The following is an 18,676-nucleotide window of genomic DNA, read 5'->3' on the forward strand; positions in this document are numbered from 1 at the left end:
CTCGTGTAAGACAGGCATCTCCCTGGCCAGGCAGCAGGCTGAACTTCTCCCGTGTACACCTGCCTGCCCCCTTCTCACCACACTTTCTGGCTTCTTATGCTCTCTTTGGGGGCCCAGCAGGTATTTTCAGAGTGAGGGACTGACAGACACATGTGCGATTACTTCTACTCTCCTGCAAAGAAGTCCAGAAACTTCCTGCATTTTGGGGCGTTTTAGCCTGAGACCTGACCGCTGGGTTTGAGCCAGCCACGCACGGCAGGTGCCTGAGGCTCTAGAGAGGGAGCCCAGACCAGCTCTGACCTCTGCATCGTGCACATCCACACCCTTGCAGACAGGGTGGGCATCGGCACAGATCTGCTATGCTCTGTGGAGTTACCCTTGAAGGACCCTGGCTTCTCATGCCTGTCGGTGTCTAGGATGGGTTCATTTGGGGAAAGGCAACTGTGTTCTGAGGAGTGTGCGGTGAGTGGGACTGGGATTTGGGTTTGCCCCGGAGCAACGGAGACTGGCCCCTCCCTGCTCCTGTGGGTTTCCTTCTGCTCCTCTCAGGGCTCCACAGCAGGATCGAGCCAGGTGCCACAGAACACAGGAAAGCCTGTGCAGGGGCCTTCAGCTGCCCAGCAAATGCCAGTGCAGGCCCACAACAAATAGACTTCCACACTGCCTGCCAGGTGGTGGAGGTGGTGAAGAGAGGCCAGACCTCAACAGCAAAGCTGAAACTGCCCTCTGAAGGTTCCGGTCCCACAGCTTGCTCCCGTGAATCACCCCAGGGAAAGGGGCCTACACATGCTCTTCCTGGGCTGCATGGTGGGAGGCAGGAGTGGTCCTGTCTCCACAGCCATTTTAAGGGGTGAAAACATTCGTTTTGCTCTGAATGCAAGTAGTCGCCCAGCTGTGTCCCTGTCCTGACCCCATGGCAGAGCATCTGGGTCCTGATTCCACACTAATAAGGTGTGCATGGTATCATGACACTTTGTGCTCAGTTTGCTTGAATGGAAGTATTTTCCTGGTGAGGGTTAGTCAGGGCCCAAGTGTAACTCTGCTTATGAATGCACACTGTGAATTTGTATTGGCCTCTCTCACTCTCTCTCTGTCTCTGTGCGTGTGTCTGTGGGTGTGTACGTCGTTTCCCTCAGCCTCCACTCTCACAAGTCTGCCCCTTCAACTCTGTATCTCTTTCTCTGACTAGTGCTATAAGCCCATCTGTCTGAAGTCTTCCATGCCCTGCATGTGTAATATTTGTGCCCTTTCTGTCCATATCCCACTCAGTGCTCTCATGCTACATGGGCTGCTATTGGATTTTTCAGTCTGACTATTCACCTTGGCTTCTTGTGTCATCCCGCCCTTACCACGGAGTAAAACCCTTTCATGTCAACTAAGCCATCTCTTTGTTGGTGTTTGTAGTTTCTGGCTGGGTAAGCAGTAGGGACAATTTGCTTTGGTGCATGGCACACCAAGACACCCTTCGAAGACTAAAATAGAGCACATCTCTGCCAGGAATACCAGAGGCAGCAGTCATTCAGCGATCCTCTCTGGATGGAATAACATGTTTGTTCTGGGAGCAATGTGAGAATTCTATGTTTCCAGGAACAGGGAGGAGAGGAGTTAAATAGAAAAGCCAAGTTCCTATCGTCTGCGGCATTCCTCTGTGAATTCTAAAGTAGACAGGAGGAGACTCACCAGATATGTCCCCGAATTTTATATAACCTCTGGTTTCCACTGGCTGCAGTGCCACCCTAGCCTCAGGAACCCCAAGAGATATTTACCCAGACAAGGTATTCTTGTGTTTTCCCTGAACCAAACGTGCCCATTAGAGAGAGAGCTGGTCCTTTAGGCCCTCTCTAGCTTGCTAGGTAGAGAAAGGCTCATGTTTAGGATATGGGCTGCACCATCACAGCACCACAGCAGGACATGTCCAGGGGATGGTCACGTGGGGTTGAACGCCTGTGAATGGCTTCACAAAGACAGAGCATCATCACATGTTCACAGGCCAGGAAACAGTGCTGCGGCCAGTGAGGTGTCCTGGGAGCAGATGGATGTGTAAGGAAAGGAAGGTGTGATGAGTGCCTAATCTGTAGGTGTTCACATATGAGGGAAAAGTGGACAGAGCAGAGGGGTAGGGACATTACACAAGTAGGGGCATAGAGCTTTTCTTTGAGCATCTATCCTTGCTGGCAGGGTACCTTCCACCTCACCACCCTGGCACGCGGAAGCTCAGGTTTGCCACTGAGGACAGCCATGGTCTGCTGTCGAACACGAGGAAGCCAGCAGACACAGGGCTGCACATGCGCTGTACCACCAGGTCGGGAGATGCCAAGCCAGGAACCTCAGTCACCAAACATGTCGTGAGTACAACTGTCCTTGGTAGACTCTTTCCCTCTCTGAGGTAACAGGCCTCCATGCCGGGGTAAGGAGGAGGAGGAGGAGATCTGCAAGACAGGCTTCCTGCATGGACCTGCAAAACTCACCTATGCACAAAGGGAACACCCCTCACAGAAATGTCCTCCCCTCAAGTGCACGTGGCAGGCACCTTCCCCATGGGAGATCAAACCTTCACCCAAAGAGTAGAGATAGGAGAAATTTTAGTGTGGTTATCAGACGGTGACTGCATTATCATATCCTACATACTTACCTCTTAGCACGTCTCAGTTTTTTCTTCCTCCCTTGAACTGCATCTGAAAATATTGTGGGTGAGAATGATTTCTGATATGTCTGGGCAAAGCCTTGTGCTGAAAGCCTGACAGGTTGGGGGCAGAGCGGGACACCGGTGTTTGCAGGAAGGAATGTGGAAGGACCCACTTAAATTACCTGTGGTGTTCTGGGCATAAAGAAGTCCTTTCGTGGGGTGGGCAGCTGGGAAGCCTGCAGTGTGGACGCCACCCCTCCTCCTTGCGTTCCTGCCATCATTTTGAAAGCAAGCTTCAGGAAGAGTCTGATCTAGCCCGCTCACAGAGCCAATGCCACTTCCTCATTCTGTGTCCTTTCCACCTGTGTCCACTCTTTCCCTCAGTCTCCTCACTCTCCCTTCTCTCTGCCTTTCTATTCCAGTTCTGTCCCTTGCTCTGCCTCTGACACTGGCCCTGAGTTCATTCACTAGCCCAAGTGCCACTGTGGGGGGTGCTGGACATGATCCCGATGCACCAACATCTGGGACCTGGCTGGAAGTTGCAGCCTGAGCTCCCCTGTGTTGTAAGCACTGGTTCCTGGACTGGCAGGACACCATGGGGTTTACTGGGTCTCCACCCTGGGAATCATCAAGCTCCCTATTGACCTGGCCCAGGGTCAACAACTGCAGACAGAGTCCCGAGCATACTTGCTACAGGGCACAGCTGGCAGCAGCTGTGTTATGTTTCTGAGGCACTCACAAGGCCCTGGACTTCCACAAGGCCAGCCCACGACACGTGGAGAGTCATGCCAAGTCCCACCAACCACATTCCTACCGATTAGTAGACAGCCACCTGCGTCTGGCAGCTTTCTCTTCCCAGGACCGAGCTGCACACTGGAACCAGGCATTCTGTCCTGCTTTCTCCCATAGGCCAAGAGTGCAGGCCAGTGTGGTCTTCTGTTGTCCTGGGAAAGAAAGGGCTGTCATCGGGCAGGAGACCTGTGAATATGGTCTGTATGGTCCGGGACATGGGCCAGTTGTGGCGGCGGTGCTGTCTGCTCTGGGCCCAGGTCTCCTGCTGTAGCCTGGCTTCCCGCAGCTGCCACCCACCCCCGCAGCACCAGCCGGTTCCCTCCCCTTGTTGTCTCCTTGTGGGATATCACGTGCCGTCTCTCGTGCACAACACATACCCTTGAGGGTTTTCTGTGTTCTAGTGGCCCCATGTCACCTAATATACAGGGATGCGACCAGAGAGCAACGGAGCAGATATGCACTTTTAACACTCCTTACAAGAGAAGCCCGGGCACCTACAGCTGCTCCTGGCAGAACCAGGCTCAAGTGCCCAGGAGGGTGGGTAGCTGCGGGCCTGAGGACGAGGGAGGGAGCACCCAGTGGGACCCCTTCCACCCTCTCTCTGATTGGCAGCGGTTGCACAATCACCCTGTAGGGGTGACTCCCAGGCCAAGCCAGCAGGAAGACAACTGGAAGAAGAGCAGCGTGGGGCATGTGTGGAGAAAGAGCCGGCGGAGGAAGTGCAGGAGAAAGAGGAGGATAAGAAGAACAAGCAGGCAGAGGCAGGGAGCTGCCCCAGGATGTCCCAGACCACACTGGAGGCCCTGGAAGCTCTTCAGTTAGATCTGGAGCCAGTGACTAGCCAAGCCAGCAAGGCCCACACTGGGCTGATGTGCAGGGTGTTGCAAAGGTGGCAGGCTCACCTTGACCACAGGATGTCCATCATCCGGGACAATCTGGCTTCTGGGCCAAAGCCCTATCCTTTTGATTGTTGGTCTAGATCGTGCTGTAGAGACGTGTGCTAGGCAAAGTGTTAAGTCATGCTAATGAAAATGTCATCTATAAAGTTGGTGACACTTTGCAAGGCTGAGAAGGGAGGATTACTGGAGGCCATCAATTAAAGACCAAGAGAAGACCCTGTTCCAAATATATATGTATATATATTTATATATATATACACACACACACAAAGGTGGCATTGTGTCACCTATCTGTAGTCCCAGGTACTCAAGAGGCTGAGTCAGCAGCACCAGTTTAGGCTGGATTTGGAGGGCACAGCGAGGTATGATGAGGCCAAGGCACTCCAGTCTGGGCGTAGAGCGTGACCCTGTCTCAATGAAAGAACACAGGATGTGAGCCACAACTTTTCCCATGTATGTGGCACAAATGCACTATTGGGGTGATAGGCAGAGGTTTGAATCATAATGGTGCCTACCACGAAGTAGTTGCAAATAGCAGCAGTTTCCCTCAGAATAATGCTACAGGGAAGGAGGCCTGAATGTTCACCTGCATCAGTCAGAACAGGGACAGTGTTCATACATAATATAGAATGATTCTGCCATGCCTGGGACAGAAACAGAAGAGAGCATGAACTCACAAGAAGTAGCCCTTCTGTTCCTCAGTAGTGGTAGTCTCTTCTTGGCATGGGAATGAGATTTCCACCTAACGGCCTTAATGCAGGAGAAGGAAAAGGGGAAAGGGAGGTTTGGTAGCAGGTGTGTGAGATATGCCCTACCCGGCTGTATTCTTTCCAGAAGTGCTCTGTTGTTTGTAGCCTTCCCTTCTCAGCATATGAAGGATCCTCGACCTCATGCAGTTTGTGAAACAGCCCCAGATGTCGATCCTGGTCAGTGTCCGAGAGGAGGACATGGTTAGCTACATGATCCATTTGGGGGTCAGGCCTGGGAAACGTAGGTTGGTGGGTTTAGAGGGGAATGGCGAGGAAGATAATTAATTCTTACAGGCAAGAAAGAGAAGGTCACCTGATTAGAGAATTAAGCTGTCCTCACTTTCCCTTTCCGGCTGGCAGGTGGAGGAAATCAAGCATCCCAAAAGCTGCTACAGGATCTTGCTGTTCTTCGGGAACAAAACCTACTTCCGGAAAAAAGTGGTTACCAAGGAATATCTCGTTAACATTACTGGTAAGATGTGACTCTCTGGATGGGTCGTGAGGATGGTGGGTACATCAGTGCCCATGTGCCCTAGCTCCTTCCTACATGCCCATTTTCCTACAGAATTCAGAGCCCCTCATTCCGCTCCAGTTGAGTGGTATCAGGATTATGAGCATGAGGCCCACAGCCACGCACACCAGAACAGCAGTCTTAACTTCTTCAACTGGTTTTCTGACCACAACTTTACCGACTCTTACACGATTGCTGAGGTGGGACCTTCCTGGGGAATGTCTTACATGGCCTAAGTGGGTTTGCCAGCTGCTTGTGACACTTGCCCAAACCCTTGCCTGACCTGTTCTGATTTCCCTAATAACTCATCACTGAAGACCTGTGTCTCACTCCCTTGTGCTACTATACAAGAATGAAGGCGCCTGCGGAAGAAACAGAGGACAGGTGAGACGCTCAGGAAGTGAGGGTTCAAATGCATGTTGTCTGGGACCTGGGCATTCATGTCCCAGAGGTAAAAATTAATGCTCAGAGGAAGACAGGAAGTGAACAGAACCCAGGTCGTCCAGGGCCTTAGGTCAAACAGGAACATTAGGGACTGCAATGCAAACCAGCTGATAACTGGGGAATCTTAAGCCAATAGAAGCATACTGAATGTCCAGAGTCACTCAGACAGAAGCAAGGCAGAATCACTAACTTCACTTCTTAGAACTGCCTTCTATTACAGTCAACCCTACCCTTGGTTATCCTTCTTCTCCCTTAAGGGGTCAATCTTACATATTTTTTTCTCTTACACATTCCACAATGGCTGTAGATATGGATACCATCTTTTCCCATGTTTTACCACCAAATTTCTGGTTTTTTTTAAATTTCCTTATGTCTAATCTAAGCTTATTGGAGACACACAGAGAATAGCAGGGATGGGGCGGGGATTATCGGCAGCACTTGTTAAACAAGGTTAGAAGGCAATTGAAGAGGTCACAGTAGGGGAAGAGAGCACCTTGGTCAGGGAATTGAGAAATTAGAAGAACTTTTGGTATTTTTCAGAGGAAATGCATTTTTATGTGTGTTTTAGGACACTTTACAGTTTGGAGTTGAATATGGTGGAGCCAGAAATTTGCCTAAACTATGAGAGCCCAACCCCCAAAGCTACTCGAGCTGCAAGAGATGACTACTCCATATGATCAAAGTCAGAGAAAATAAAGGACAATCAGATCAGGTGGTGACAACTGCAGACAGCAAGACATCTGGATGAATTTGGAGTGTACTGAGGGAGAAAAAATAAACACTGTCTAGTGTGTGAATGTGTGTCTGAGTGTTTGCTAATGTACTGAATGGGGTGAGTTAAAAATACCTCTGTCTATGTCTATGTATCTGTATGCATCAAGCTCTCTCTGTATCTGTAATTACATATACATATGTATCTATCTATGTACTCTGCGTTAGAGTTTACCAAAGAGGATCAAGGCCTATGATGTAAGAGGGGGGATGTGTCATTTTTGGGATTTCCATTTGAGGTCAGAATTTGTGCTACAGGGCAGGTATTGGGGAGGAAGAGAAGAGAAGCTAGCTAAGTTGGAGACTTACTTGTATTCAGAGAAAAGGAGGGTAGTTTGATGACAGTGGCTAGTGGTCAAGGACCCGAAACAATTCAGTGCTCAATTTGGTTTTATAAGGTACCTCCAGTGATCCTTACGCTTGCATATTACAAGACACAGGAGGACAAGACATGATGATGGATATTTTAATGTTGGTTTCACAGTTGAATTAATTGTCCTCATTAGATGAATGCATGGCTCTTTGCTGGAACAATGAACCTCACAGGACCAGGTTTGCCAGCAATGTTGTAAGAAATGAGCATAGGGTGGGGTTCTGGGAAAGAACACAGAGGTACAGGGGAGGATAGGAAGCATACGACTTTCTCGTTCTGGCAGGGGTGCCTAAATAAAACAAAACAAAGGCTTGATCAACCACATTCCTCATACGCATGACCTCATGAGAAAGTCTTTGTTTCCAAGTGACTCAGTGTGGGTAAAAAATGCAAACAGGCAGAGCTGAGGGAAACAGATGGGTGGAGTCATTCTTACACAACGCCAGGTGATCCACATGCGTGCTGCCTTTCTGCAGATGCTACTGTCAGTGTTCCTATTCTGGGATGGATTAGTCTTTTCCATGAGACTCTATGTTAGGTGAAGACTCAACAACTTAACAAGTAACACCATCGTGAGTACATTACTTTCTCATGTAAACTGCAACAAGGACACTTCTGTGAAACACGCTGCACACTGCTTCTATAACCTGAGGGGTCCACGTTTGTGGCCTTTTCCACAGGCCACGTGTGTGGTTAAGTAGTGAAAAGGGAAAGAACTGGGGTTGCCTGCAGAGCATGAGTTACAAGCCCCACCCAGAATGACAAAACTCAGGGTGCTCCTTCCCCAGTGGGTAGCTGCTTCCAGAAATAAGTGCGTCTCCGCACAGAACAAGGGATTGACTGCCAGAGATGAAGGGACATTTCAGGGTTTAACCCAGAAAATTTGTACTTATTCCCAGATAAATCATTTCCAACGTGGGCCCCATTGCCGGTAACACACTAATACTGTAGTTACACATTCTTGGCCAACATGAACTAACTCCCTGGCCCATAGCTTTTGTGAGAAGACCTATGGTCTTTCAGGGATGAGTGTTTGGCAGAGTTCACGTGTATATTTTCTACCTGCAATCTGCATGGAAAACCTTCTCATAGATATCAGCTTTTAGATATTAAAATCTAACTCGCCTTGCTGCTGCTTGGGTTTGGTCACCTGAGGCTCTCAAGAGGGAGCCTTGGCCATGCTCTGGCTACTGTCTCCATGACGCACAGATGCTGAGCAATGAGTTCTTCAAAACTTGACCCCAACCTGCGGGGACCTTTACAGCTCCCACATAGTGAAACCTCTTATACTATTGCACTGGTTAAAGGAGACTGCTCTAATCACCCTAGATGGAAATGGGAAGGCAAGTTGTGTGGTCCTCCAGGAACTGTAAACCAGGAAATTTCGGAGGACTTACCTATATAAAACCCTATATTAGGTAAAGACACAATAAGGAACACCATTATGAGTACATTCCCTTCTCTTGTAAACTGCAATGCGGACATCTGAGTTGGAGCTTAGCAGATTGGCATGGTGATAAATAGATTTTGCTAAGAAGATTAAATGGCAGGGCTCTTTACCAGTCTGCCCAGCCGTGGAATGAAGTGGGGACAAACCTGTCATGCAGAAGGTAGCAAAATCATTAGGTGTCTCCTCTTGACTTGAATGCCGGTATCTGGTGGGTTGGCCTCCTTGTCCACACTAGTGATTGCAGCTTACTGAGTTTCTTCCTCAAGGTTTAGGTGTACCTCCGCCCTATTAGTACAGTCACATGAGCACTGATGTGGGGCTCTTATTATAGAAAGTTACACAAGTTTCCTAACTTTTTCTTTCACTGATTATCAGTGCCTAGGGGCCACAAAGTACAGTGTCACCTGACGAATCTGTGAGCATTCTGCCTGAATATCACGGAATCATACTTGTTGTTTCTCATTGTCAGAGTCTTGGAGGTGTGCTCTGTTTCAAATGAAAATCATGTTTGTTATGTGCCCATAATTCTTTCTCTCTGTGTGTGAGTTTGTCTCCGTCCCTGTCTGTCCCTGTGCCCTTGTCCTTCTGATGCTTTTGCCCTGCCTGTGTCAATTTGCAGACTCATATCTCTGTACCATGCCAGTCTTTGACACACCGTGTTTTTCTATAGAATTGAGTCTGTTGTCATCTATCTGACTAAATTTAGCTTGCTTCTCTGAGCAGTTATGTACCTGAATTTGTCCATTTTACCCAATCCTGGATCAAAATGTTGTAACTCCTTTGAGATTATTTGGGAAATGACTTTTGGTAAGGCATAAAAAAGTCCTTTATTGTAAGTCATATCTAATACTGATATAATTGTAAAAAAAGAATAACTGTACTGTTACTGCAAATCGCTAACCCAATCAATATATAAAAATATAGGCTTACTTTTACTTAGTAATAACTGTGGTTCCCACAGGACAATGAGAACTTTTGAAGGAAGGTACCATGGAACTTCCTACGAGGGAGCAAAGGTTGATTGATTTCTGTTTTCTAAAGCAATGATGAAAGGAATTGAGTATAATTTCTCCCTAGTATGTTCTCTGATTATTCATTTAACAATCATTGTGTATTCACAATTTCTTCATAATATTTTACTAAAAAAACACAAACAACTTAGATTTGTGTTCATCATCGTGTGATAAGATGGAAAAAAATCCGTGTCCTCAGTTATCAAGTATAGAGAAGAGAGGGGTAAAATAAACAAACAATGTATGGAAATAGGACAAATAATGGTGTTACGGCCTCACCTGCGGGATAGGAGAATTGAATGGATGTCAGATATTCAGAGAAAAGAACTGTTGTTAAAGAATTTTCTTCTTTTGCTTTTATATTTAAAAAAGAATTACATTCCACAGGGTGAGAATGGGACATTGTCTTCCAGTGCTCCCGCCCTTTCTTTATAATGGCTATGTGTATTCCACTTTGTACATGTACCACAATTTCTTTATGCATTCCGAAACGGAATGGTTCAATATGGAAGTAAGCTAGCATACGCCGATATGTCGGCAATAGTAAAATGTGAATAGCACAGGTACAAACACGGGAGGACAGGTATTTCTTTGACAAACTGATGTCATTTACCGTCGATACACTCACCCTTAATATGATTGATGGATCTTGCAGGGTATTTCTCCTCCTATTTTTAGGGTTTTTGGGGACTTCCATACTGTTTTTCATAATGGCAGATCTAATCTACGTTTCCCCCAACATTAGGCAAGTGTTACATGCATTTCTCTACTTCCTCACCACCCCTTATCTTTCGTTTTTCTGTTGATAGACAGTCTTACAAGAGTGAGGTCAAAACCTCATTGCGGTTTGGATTTGTTTTTCCGTAATAGTTAGTGGCATTGAACATTTTAAATATATCTATTGGCCATATGTGTGTGTCAGTTCGAGCAATGCTTATTTAGGCCTTTTGCCCATTTTTTAATGAGGCTCTTTTCTTGCTATTCAGATTAATTCCTTACTTACGGTAAAGCATTAAGCCCTTTTACATCTATATGGAATGAAAAGAATTTCTGCCGTTCTCCGAAACGTCTCTTTTCTCAGTTTTTGTTTCCTGTGCTGTACAGAAGTCATTTGGTTTGATATAAACCCATTGTGTTTCTTTACTTTTGTTTACCGTTGTTTTGAGATCATATGAAGACAGTAATTGTCATGAGCTACATCATGGAAATTGTCCCTTATGATTCCTTTCAGTATTTTTACAGTCTGAGGCCTTATATTTAAATCTTTAATCTGTTTTGAACTGATTTTTTATATGGCAAGAAAATCTACCTTTATTTTTCTGCATGTACACTCCAACGTTTCCCCAATATCATTTTTTGAAATGACTGTATTTTATTCCTTGCCTATTCTTGGCTTCTTTCTCAAAAGTTATTTGACTGTACATGCATACATTTATATCGTGGCTCTCTCTTCTTTTTCTTTACCCATGTATTTTGTTTTATTCAAGTATTGTGCTGTTTATCAGCATAACTTCGTGGTATAATTTGCAGTCAGGTAGAATGATGTCTCCAGGTTTGTTCACTTGGCTCAAAATTACTTTAGGTATTCTGGGCATTTTTTGTTTTACCAAGCAATTTTAGGGTTTTAATATATCTATTTATTGATTTGGTATTTCTGTCTTGAATGTCACCGGTATTTTGATAAAGATTGCATTGACTCTTTGGATCACTTTGTGTACTGCTGAGATTTTAACACTGTCAAGGAACATGAAATATTCTTACACTGATTGGTGACAGTTTTCCATTTCTTTCCTCAAAGATTTATCAATTTCTTGTTGTCTTTCATCAAGTCGACACTTTTTCACTTCCGTGGTTAGAGTTATCCCTAAGTATGGATTTCTGAAATTATTTTGCTGCCTTATTTTTCGGACCGATTACCATTAGTGTCTACAAACTCTACTGCTTTTACAGGCTTATTTTGAATTGTAAAACTTCAATGAGTTTCTTCATTTTTACTGGTTTTAGATTTTTCTATATATAAATAGCACACCGTAGGGAAACAAGGAATATTTAACTTATTCCTTTTGATTATGTTTTCTTCCATTTTGTTTTGTTTGTTTTGGTTTGATTTGGTTTTCCTCCTGTTTAATACCTTTGGCTAGAACTTCCAGGGTTTTGTTGAACAGAAGTAGGGACGTGTGTCCATTCTTGTCTTTTCCCAGATATTACACAAAATGTTCCAACTTTTCCCCATTCACACTGAGGTTTCCCTAGAGTTGTCACGAGTGGTTTTTATGGTTTTCAGGTACGTTATTCTGTACATAGTTTGTTGACAGATTTTACCTTGAAGAGATGTTGAATTTCGATAAATGGTCTTTCTTCATCTGTTGAAATGACCATAGAGTTTTTGCCCCTATTCTGCTACAGATATGCATCATATTCTTTGGTTTCTCTGTGTGGAACCATTCTTCTACTTCTGGGAGAAATGCTACTTGACCATGGTGAATGATGTTTTTAATGTGCTGAAATTCAATGAAACTCAATTTGCATGCATCTGTGAAATGTCAGAGGTGCCTCACACTGATGTTGCTTTCTACTTTTAGACCATTGTGTTGAGAAAACTTACTTGGTATAAGGTCTACAAAGGGGATAATTTCTGTATTTCAAAAAATATTCTGAGACTCGCTTTCTGGACTTGCATGTGGTCTCCCCTGGAAAATATACTCTGTGCAGGTGAGAAAGTCCTTGGGTGATAGGTTGTTTGAGGAAATGTTATGTATACGCCCACCAGGTTGATTGGAAACTTCCCGGCTGTGAGAAACATGTCTTACATGTGCATAGGCTCTGACTACAGGCAGTATGCTCTTCTGTCGACATAACCGTGAACTTCCTTATGTGTGCAGAGTCTGCCCTCCTCTTAACTTGAATGTGGTTGTAAGATCCTGGCTCGTAAACCTATGTCCTACTCACCAGAGTAGCACTGAGCTTTTCCCCTTCCAAAAGTTTTGAAATTTTGATTGCTTTAGGGGATTTGCTTTCTCAGTTTTCTTCTTTGCAGGTAGATGTTTCAGAATCCTGGTACCCTTCATCCTCATTGAGGAATCTGGGTTTCTTTCTTATACGAGCCCTACTCTGATAACATTATCCTTATTTGTTTTGGGAAAACTTGGTGGGTATAAGGCACAGATTCTTTTTTCCTTGGATATCAGTGTTTATTTACCTCTCATAGACCCTAACCCCTTCACATATAGTATGTAAAGGATGTAAATGTATCATCCTTTACATAGACACATAGATAGACAGATACATAGATTTTTCTAATGAAGAATGGCAAGTCTCATGAATTTGGAAAGGAGAGCTGTATTTCTCAAAAGGGGTTACAGCCTGCAGGTGACCATCGTACAGGCTGGGAAGCCCAGGCATAGGCAGAAGGCCAGAGGAAGCACTAGCAGGCAACAGTAAAGGGAATAGGAATTTCATGTGAATAAGATGTCAGCACATAGATATTTAAAAACGTGTAGGAAGACTCATTGATAGTTATGTAAGGAGAAACCAGTGTACGCATAATTGAACATCATGATCCCTCCTGTTCATGGGACCCAATACCAAAATGGGTGGTAGTAACATGATGCAACAAGGGCGGAGCTTTTGGCCTTGTGATATGAAAAGCTGAAGTGGGCCAGGCTCATTGGCTAACGGCTGTAATCCTACCATTCTGGATGCCGAGGTAGGAGGATTCCTTTCCTCATGGGTTAGAGAGCAGATGGAGCAACACCGAGAGCCTGTCTCTCTAAAACTAAATATATATAAGTTAGTAAAACTAAATATATATAAGAGGGTGTAGGGGTGGGCCGCGATTGTCCCAGCTATCCATGAAGCTGAGGCAGCAGGATTGCTTGAGGCCAGGAGGTGGAGGTTCCCGTGAGCAAGAATGATGGTCCTACTCTCTATCCAGGCTGTTCCTTCCTGCTGGTGTCTAGATGGTTCCTTTTGGGCAAAGGGAAATCTGTTCTGAGGAGTGTGCAGTGGATGGGACTGGGATTTGTCTTTGGATCCAGAGCAATGGAGACTGGCCCATCCCTCCTGCTGTGGTTTCCTTCTGCTCCTCTCAGGGCTCTGCAGAAAGATTCAGCCAGGTGCCACAGAACACAGGAAAGTTTGTGTAGGGGCCTTCAGCTGCCCACTGTAAGCCAGTGTGGGCCCACCACAACCAGAATAAGAAACAACCTACCAGACAATAGGATGGTAAAGGGAGGCCAGGCCTCAGACAGCAAAGCTGAAACTGCCCCCTGAGGGTGCCAGTCCCACTGCTTGGCCTTGTGAGTCACCCTGGGGAAAGGGGACCAAAGATGATCTTGCAAGTACACAGGCTGTGAGTGATGAGGGAACCTATCTCCTCAGCTATTCTAAGGCGTCTCAAAGTTTCAGTGTCAGTGGAAGTAGTTGCCCAACATTTCCCCTGTCCTAACCCCATGGCAGTGTCTCTGTGTCCTCACTTTTTATCAATATGGTCCATGAGATATCATGATAGTCCATGCTAAGTCTCCTGCAATGGAAGTAATTTTAGGGTGCGGATCAGTCAGGGCTCCAGTGTGACTCTCCTTACGAATGCAGACTCTACATGTGTATTGGCCTGTCTCTTTGTCTCTGTCCGTCTTTGTCTCTCTCTGTCTCTCTCTCTGTGTCTCTCTCTCACACACAATTGAACTGTCGCTCTGTCTCTCCCTCTCTCTGCCTTCCTCCTTTCTCTCAGCCTCCACACTCACATGCCTCTCAACTGAACTCTGTGTCTCTTTCTCTCACCAACTCTGCAAGCCCATCTGTCTGAAGCCTTCCGTGCCCTGCTTGTCTAACATTTCTGCTCCTTAGGTCCATATGCCAGTCAGTGGCCTTATCCTCCCAGGCTTGCTATCACTTTGTCACTTCCACTGTTCATCCCACCTTGTGTCTGTCATCTCACTAATGCCACAGAGCGGAATCATTTCGTGTCTACTAAGCCATCTGTTTGCTGGAGTTTGGCGGTTCTGCATGGGTAAGCAGTAGGGATAGTTTACTTTGGGGCATGGGCCACCAAGACACCCCTCAGTGACCGAAAGGTAGCACGTCTCTGGTTAGTATCCTGGGCGAAGCAGTCATTCAGCCATCCACTCTGCAAGGAAAGGCCTGATTGTTCTGCAAGCCATATTAGAATTCTGTGCTTCCGGGAGCAGTGAGGAGGGAAATTCAATAGAAAGGCCAATTTCATGTTGTCTCCTGGAATCCTCTTTGAATTGTAACTACCTAGGGAAATCCATCTGAAATGTCCCTGAATCTTAAAAATCCTCTCTTTAACACACCCCTGAGTGTCACCATTGCATCAAGATCCCTCAAGGATATTAACCCAGAAAACCTATTCTTGTGTTTTGAGGATCAAGGGGTGCACTACGCAGAGAGAGCCGGTTTCCTGTGGCGGACTCCACCTTGCAAGGTAGGAAAAGTCCTATGTATGGGACAAGGTCTACACTCTCCCAGTGGGAGAACAGCACCTCTCCAGGGCATGGTCTGGTGGGGATGAACGCCTGTCAAGGGCTTCACAGAGACAGAGCAGGATTCCAGGCTCACAGCCCAGAAAAGAGTGGTGATCCCAGGGTGATATCCTTGGAGCAGAAGGATCTGCAAGGAAAAACTGGTGTGACAATTGTCTACTTTGCAGTCGTAACCTGTCCCCGGCAACAGGTGCCAAGCTGTAGGGTGGGGATGTTACACAAGCTGGGGCATAGAGCTTTCCTTTGAGCATCCACCCTTTTTGGCAGGGTCCCTTTCATGTCGTCAGCCTGATATGTTGGAGATTATGTTTCCTACTTGGTCCAGGGACTGCAGCCAAACATTCTCCACAATGAGCTTGGCCCGGGGAGGAAACCACCTGACACAGGGGTTGAAATATGCTAAACCATCAGGTCGGCAGATGCCAAGCCAGAACCTCAGTCACCAAACATCTCATGAGTACAACATGCTCAATAGCCTCTTTCCATTTTGGAGGCAACAGGCCACTATACATGGGTATGGAGGACGAGGAGACGTGCAGTACAGGCTTCCTGCATGGACCCGCTAAACAAACGAGGACACAAGAGTAACATCTTGCACAGAAATGTCCTCCCAATCAGGTACACGTGGCAGCACCTTCCCCATGGGAAATGGGACCATCGCTGGAAGAGCAGAGAGAGGAGAAGTTTTATTAAAGTTCTGTTATGGTGACTGCATTATCATATCCAACACACTTACCTCTTAAACACACCATATGGTTTTCCTTGCCTTGAACTTCATCTTAAAATGTTGCGGGTCAGGGTGATTCCGGACATGGCTGGACAGGACCCTCTGCTGAAGTCCTGACAGGTTGGCGGCAGAGCGGGACACAGGTCTCTGCAGGAAGGAATGTGGAAAGACCCAGTTAAATTACCTGTGATATTCTGGGCATAAAGAAGTCCCTTCAGCTGTGCTGCGTTGGGTGGGCAGCTGGGAGGACTGCATTGTGGACACCACCCCTCCTCCTTGCGTTCCTGGGGTTGTTTTGAAAGGAAGCTTCAGGAAGGGTCTGATCCAGCCGCTCACTGAGCCAGTGCCACTGTCTCATTCTGTGTCCTTTCCATCTGTGTCCACTCTTTCCCTCAGTCTCCTCGCTCTCCCTTCTCATTCTGTCCTTCTGTTCAAGACCTGGCCGTTCCTCTGCCTCTGACCCTGGCCCTGAACTCATTCACTAGCCCAACTGCCACTCTGGTCTGCGGTGGCAGCGATTCCCACCCAGCTGCATCTGGGACCTGACTGGAAGTTGCAGCCTGAGATCCCCTCTGTCATAGGCACTGGTACCTGGACTGCCAGGACACCATGGGATCTACTGGGTCTGCACCCAGGGAATCATCTGCCTCCCTTCCGACCTTGCCAATTGTCTAGAAATGTAGACACAGGCCCGAGGATATTTGCCACAGGAAAGCCCAGCAGCAGCTGTAGCACGTCTCTCTTGTTCCCATCAAGACTGGGCATGTGGAAGCCAGTCCATGTGGGGAGTGACACCACATCCCAGTGTCCAGATTCCCACATAGCTGAGATATATGTACTTGGCCTCTGTCACGCTGATATTTGCATGGACCGAGCTGCATAAAAGTCTGCACCCCAGAAATCGGGGATACCGCTGGGTCACCTCTGGTCAGCCACCGTCACAGGCAGAGGGGTCATTGTGTTGCCCTGGGAAGCAAGCTGGTGTCATGTGGCAGGATTGTGGATACATCATTTGTGCTTCATGTTTTGGGACCTCGTCCAGTCCTGAGACGGTGCTGGCCTCTGGAGCCAAGCTATCCCACGCTCGCCAGGCACCATGAGGCTCTCCCCTGTAAGCCCCACAGCAGAGAAGGCCTCCTCTCTGTTCTCCTGCTGTGGGCTCCCCAGTGCCATGTGGTGTGCATGCTTCCTTCCAATAAATGCTCGCCGGCTTCCCTCGAGGCCAATGTCACATCCTACGTGTAACCGGTTTGATAAACCTGAAAAGCTTTGCTCAAAAATTCTTTTAGTTCACTGAAATGTCTGGCCCCTCTAAATGGCCGTGCCAGCAAGACCTATCTCAGCCAGGGTGATTTAGCAGCTACTCTCTACATGAGGCTGAAAATAGACAATTGTATGGCCAAACTGAAATACCAGAACTTTATAACTTTGCGGTGTACTAATGCATTGTCTTTTGCGTTTCTTTGGCAGGAAAGTGTGCACCTTCTCCCACCACATGCTTGGTGGGAACTGTCAGTGTAAGCGATATTCCACCCAATAGCTGTACCTAAAAACGCACTGAGCATGTGCACGAGGCTGAAACAACAGCGAATATTCCCCGCAGTTCACTTAAAGCGTCTGCCTAGGAGGGCCTTCGCCCTCCTGTTTTCACCATGGGACATATGTACGAGCATAATTTCTCAGTGCACTTGCCTGCCCGGCGCTACACCTGTACCACGCAACGGTGCTCACACCCCTAACGCATTCTTGAGTTCGCTCCCTGTTGGGCAGGGAGGCGCATTTGGGACAGTCCCTACCTCCCCTCTGCATTAACGCACCCACGGAAATAAATGTAATCCTCCTTAAGATTCCTCAGTGTCTCAGTGATTGACTTTCTGTGCGGAGGGCAGCTCCCAACCCCCCCAGTGAGTTGCTTAGCATTCCCAGGGATGCGACCAGGTGGAAAGGGAGCAGACGTGCACTTTCCACTCTCCCGAAAAGCAGACAGCAGAGGCCTGCACTGCAGCTGACAACGCCCCATGCCGGCCGCAAGGTGCTCGGGTATGTTGGGACTCAGAGGCCCAGGGCGCATGCTGAGTCGGCAGCCCCAAGGCCACAGCTTCGGCCCCAAAGCGAGGCGTGCCCTGCGGGATGGCTCACAGGCGGGTGGAGGGGCGGGACCAGCCAGCTTGAAGGCCTCCATCCTCCCACCGATTGGCGGCAGTGAGAGACAGGCAAGCCGCGGGTGGATCCGGGAGCTTCCGACCAATCCGGCAGCCTGACGGCACCAAGGCCGGCGTGCGCGTGCGTGCTGACTATAGGCCCGCGAGGGGGCTCCAGCCAGGGCCGGGCCGTGTGCGCTCCTGGCGTCTCTCAGGCCTAGCGTGGGCCTGCAGCCGCTGGGTTCTGCCAGTCCGCTCTGGGACCTGCCTGCCTGCCCTTCCGTCGCAGCTGACGCTAATCAGCACCAGGGCCACATGGCGGGTGAGACGGGGCCCGGGGCCAGCGAGCCTCCCCGGGAAGCCTGGCACGGCCCAGGTCTGGGCAGGGCCCTTCAGGAGGCTGAGGCCCAGGGCCCTCCCGGGGAGCCGGCCCCGGGGGCCTGTGGGGCCCGTGCGGTGGGCTGGGCGGTGCAGCTGTCGGTCTGTGGGACGACCGAGGGGGGCGTTGTGCTCAGCGTGGGGGGTCTGCCGGAATGTGTGACCCTGGCGGAGCCCACAGGGGAGGAGGAGGTTCTGGTGGTGGAGGACATATTGGAGGCCGTGGAGGTGGTGGCAGAAGAGGAAGAAGACGACAATGACGATGACAAGGAGGATAATGAAGATGAGGACAGTAGTC

The 18,676-nt window shown here is 47.9% G+C and overlaps 1 protein-coding gene across 2 annotated transcripts in view; it reads left to right on the forward strand.

The window, feature by feature from the left end:
- The window catches only part of LOC123629050 (F-box-like/WD repeat-containing protein TBL1X), a 1,209,717-nt gene that overhangs the window by 1,070,572 nt on the left and 120,469 nt on the right, over nt 1–18,676 (forward strand). The gene's annotated exons all lie outside the window — the stretch shown is intronic.

This window comes from Lemur catta, chromosome Y (assembly GCF_020740605.2).
Source record: "Lemur catta isolate mLemCat1 chromosome Y, mLemCat1.pri, whole genome shotgun sequence".
NCBI classification, from domain to species: Eukaryota; Metazoa; Chordata; class Mammalia; order Primates; family Lemuridae; genus Lemur; species Lemur catta.